This window comes from Sorex fumeus, unplaced genomic scaffold, assembly GCF_029834395.1.
Source record: "Sorex fumeus unplaced genomic scaffold, SorFum_2.1 ptg000070l, whole genome shotgun sequence".
Lineage (NCBI taxonomy): Eukaryota > Metazoa > Chordata > Mammalia > Eulipotyphla > Soricidae > Sorex > Sorex fumeus.
In genome coordinates, this window is record NW_026606127.1 from 7,296,289 (window position 1) to 7,301,126 (window position 4,838).

Below are 4,838 nucleotides of genomic sequence, written 5' to 3' on the forward strand. Positions count from 1 at the left end.
ACTTGTCTTAAAAAGGGAGCCTCAGTTGAGGTGAGGTTCACAAGGAAATATTGCATGAAAACATAAATCAAAGAGCAGGGGAGACAGTGTAAATCATGTGAGTACAGATCATATATTTGGTGAAATGTGTTAAGATTCAGATGCCCTAGTCTTCGCACCAGGGATATTCCTTCAAAAATGCCCCAATATACTGGAAAGGTTCTAGAACATTAGATGACTGAAACTCAATTATGAGCAACTTTGAAACTGTGTATCTCTTAGTGATTCTAATCGTTAAAGTAAATTTTAAATATACCCATCAAAGTAACCTTTTTACCACTAAATGGGAAAGATACTTTCTAATACTTATCCTCACCAAAAGCTCAACAGAGTGTGACACTTGCCAGGAAATGTCCTCCCTTGCATTTTTCTCATGATACTTTTAGTACTTCACTCTTCTGTTTCTTCACTTTTCTCATGCCAAATCTTCCCATCTCCCTTGCAAGCTCCTGAAACATTATCCATTCAACATTGATGCACTTTGCCACTGCTCCTCTTGACGTCTTGTCCACGAACTGATTCTAAAACATAACATAGCTGCAATTACAGTATTCATGCCAAAGACAGTCATTGATATATCTTTGGGTTTGGCTTTCTACAAGCTATTGGCACACAGGTGAGTAACATTTTTTTCCTACAGAGAACACAAAAATAGTTATGCTGGGTTTTAAAGTTACATCAGTATTTTTAATGTTTTATTGAATATCTGTGGTATAGACCATTACAAATCTATTCATAATTTGCTTCCAGTCATACAACGATCCAACTTCCATCCTTCCTCTAGTGTACATTTCCCAAAACCAATATTCCTGGTTCCCTAAAACCATCCCCCAACAAACTACCCCCACCCCCAGCCTGTCTCTATGGCAGGATCTTTAATTCTTTCTCTTTGTCTCCTTTTTATTTTGTGCATTAAGGGTCTCATAAAGGTACTAAGAGGTCATCATGTTTGTTCAAGGAATTTAGCATTTTTATCAGGAAGGTAAGCCTGGAGTAGCTTTGAGGTATGGAAATGACTGCTGAGGCTTCCATAAGTACAGGGAAGTGGGTGTGGGATGCCCATCCTGCCCAGAGAAAGCCTGGAGATTTCAGTCACAAAACACACATATCCGAATTTTCAGCTGTTATGTTTCAGGGAGAGCCATCCTGAGACGGTGGAAACCAGAGGAGGGCATGGTGGCGATTTTGTATTGTGGGAGAAAGTGGCTGCACTGGGTTTTGGTTGGGTGGGCACCAAACTAAACTGCTTCCCTCCGATTTACCCTAGTGTCTTCAGCCTTTTGCAGTTCCAAGGTTAACTGTGGGTGTTGATATCTTTGAGATTTGTCTATGGGTCTCTGAAACAAGACCAATCCATTAGCTTGTATAGCTGAGCCAGGGGTGGGTTTGTGAACATGGCCCCCACATATCTTTCGGGAGTTTAATTTCTCGGGAAACGTAGTCCTGAGTTGTTGGGAGCCAGCCAGAGGCACAGTGGCGATTTGAGGTTTTCAGGAAGCATGAAGACACCATCAGACTATTGATGCACTCACCTGAGGGTACAGGTTGACTTCCTGCAGGCACTGCACAACCAGACTAACAAATATTCATTGAATGAATGAACGAATAATCAACATTTTCAAAATGTGTCTCTTTATTGCATTTTAGAAGGGTAACTTCTAACAGGAAAACAATCTTCATGGTATAATCAAGACCTACGATTTATTTTTAATATATTTAATAAAAGCTACACATTTTGGAAATTTATACAAAGAAATTCTTTTAAATTATCTGTCTTCATAATTTACTTGTAAATTACTAAGATATCACTGTTTCTTCCACCGTTCTTAGCATAGAAATTTACAGACAGAATGTGCTAAGTAAAAATTCATTTTGGCTCTTCTGTTCAATGTAGTACTGGAAGTACTTGGAAGAGAAAATAGATAAGAAAAAGATATTAAGGGTTTTTCATGTATGAAAGGTAGAAATAATCTCTCACTATTCACAGAAGATATCATACAATATTTAGAGAATACTAAAATCTCTGCGAAAAAACTCCTAGAGGCAATAGACTTTTATAGTAAAATTGCAGGCTATAAACTCAATACCGAAAAGTCTATGGATTTTTTATATGCAAATAATGAGAGAGAAGAAAGTGACATGAAAAAGCAATCCTATTCATAATCGTGCCTCAGAAAATCAAGAACCTTGGAATCAGCTTAACTAAGGAGGTAAAGGACCTATACAATAGGAAATTAAAAACGACACGAGGAAATGGAAACATATATACTACTTATGGAATGGGAGAATTAACATTGTCAAAATGGCAATTCTCCAAGAAGCATTGTAAAAATTCAACTTGATCCCTATAAAGATACCCATGACATTCTTCAAAGAAATTGATCAAGCATTCCTGAAATTCACATGGAACAATAAACGCACACGAATAGCTAAAGCAATTCTTGGGGGAAAGACGATGGAGGCAACACCTTCCCCAACCTCAAACTCTACTGCAAACGATAATAATGAGAACAGCATGGGACTGAAACAAAGGCTCAGCTGCAGACCAATGGAAAAGGATTGAATATACTGACACACACCCTCAAATATATAATCATCTAATCTTTGATAAGGGAGCAAGAAACGTGAAGTGGTTTAAGAGAGTCCTTCTAAACAAACGGTGCAGAAAAAACTGTACAGCTGCATGCAAAAAAAAAAATAGCTCAGACCTCTACCTAACACCATGCACAAAAGTCAGATAAAAATAGGTCAAAGTCCTCAACATCACACCAGAATCCCTCAGGTACAGTGATGACAAGGTTGGCAAATCCCTCCACGATATTGAAGCTAAAGGTATCTTCAAATATAACACGCCACTTGCCAAGCAACTGGAAGCAGAGATAAACAAAGGGAACTATCTTAAATTAAGCAGCTTCTGTACCTCAAAAGAAACTGACCAGAAACAAAGACTCCACCATGCGGGCAAGATACTCGCAGAAGCCTACCAGGTTCTCTGAGAGTGAGAACTGGACAATCAGAGTTGCTGTCTTCTAAATAAGATCCAGTCTCTGGATGTTGGCTATTGAGGGAATTACATGGATCCAGGGGTAGTTCGTGGTTGTAACACTTAATTACTAGAAGATGGGGGATCTGGAAGGAGCGGGCACATTCTTGATCTGAGCAGCCATGGAGATCTCATGCCCTGGTCCCGCACATTTGGGTTCCTCTTCCAGTTCCTTCATGCATGAGGCTCCTTCAAGCTTGGGAAGAGTGGTCTCTAAGCGTACCTATGGCTGGTTGCAGAGGTCTTCAGCTGCCGGGGCTATGCTCAGGGCGGTGAGGGAATCTCACCCCGCCATCTCCAAGGGGCCCCAGTGAGGAAAGCCAGGTGCGAGGTCAGGAGACTGTTGTTTTAGACATATTTGGAATTAATTTTAGATCGAAAAGTACGCATCATTGAAAATACTTATGTGCTTAGTAATAAATTACTACAAACTTGTTCAATCACGTCAGAGAGCCCACTCTGCTCAGAGAACTAGATTTTTAATTACAGATCCGTTTTTCCCATGTGTCATGACTGAGAATCACTATCAGTAGATATGAAACTCACTATACACAAAGATGCACACAGGTTACTATGAGTCATCTATGTTGTTAATATCAGTTGGCCATTAAACTTCACTGAGACCCTTTGTTCTGTCCTTTATAGGAGCCACATGAGTCTCACCTTCCGTTCAAGTTGAACTTGTAATAAGGTGGAATGAAATCATCAATATGCTTCTCACCTCATCCTTCAGGAGAAAAATCCTACATACATTCAAGGTGGTCAAAGTGCAGACAACACCATCCACCTTTTCCTGGAGATGTACACGAGACTGAGGCGAGAAAAGCAAAAGGCTCTAGTTTAATGGTCTTAATTAAGGTTTCAGGGAACGACATTAAACAAACTCATATCCCATCTTCCAAAAGAATTATTTTGTAAAACTGATGCCTAGGGTATGGTAAAAGATAATATGGTAAAAACCATATTTTTCTTTCTGGGACATTAAATTTCTAAATCTATTTATTCATGCTGCTTTGAAATACATTCCTTGATTAGGAATCATTGTCTGCCATAGGAGTGAGGAAGGACAACACTCAAAGTAATAAGAAGAGAAAAATATGGAAAAATTAACTCCTACTAAGTTTAACACATATACTAAAATTGAAATGATAAAATGATGAGCATGGTCCTTGCACAGAGATGATATGCAAACTTGTAAAGCATTCCATATTTTTGTTGCAAGAAGAATGAACAGGTCTACTTTAAGCTAAGACAATCCCCACAAGTACAAAAATTCTACATAAAGAGAGCACAAATCCCAATCACAAAAATCTCTCTCAATGTCAATGGACTAAATGTGCCAATTCAGAGGCACAGAATGGGAAGATGAATTAGAAAACTGAAACCAACATTCATTCTGCTGCCTGCAGGAAACACATCTGAACAATCAAAGCACCCATGGGCTAAAGGTAAAAGTCTGGGAAACAAGTTTTCAAGAAAATATCACCTCCACAAAGCTGGAGTGGCCATACTAGTATCAGACCACATGGACTTCAGGCTAAAGGTTATCAGAGACAGTGAAAGTCATTTCTTAGTGGTCATGGGATATGTACATCAGAAAGAACTCACCCTCCTCAATGTATATGATCCTAATGACAGACCAGCAAAATACTTAAAAACAACTTCTAATTGACTTATAGAAAAACATTGATAGCAACACAATACTAGAAGGAGATTTCAACACTTCTTTGTCACGTCTCCATAGATCAAACAGACT

The 4,838-nt window shown here is 38.9% G+C and overlaps 1 pseudogene; it reads left to right on the plus strand.

Moving 5' to 3' along the window:
* The first annotated feature begins 4,202 nt into the window (after nucleotides 1-4,202).
* LOC130037099 (uncharacterized) lies at nucleotides 4,203-4,296 on the plus strand (annotated as a pseudogene).
* Nucleotides 4,297-4,838: the final 542 nt, after the last annotated feature.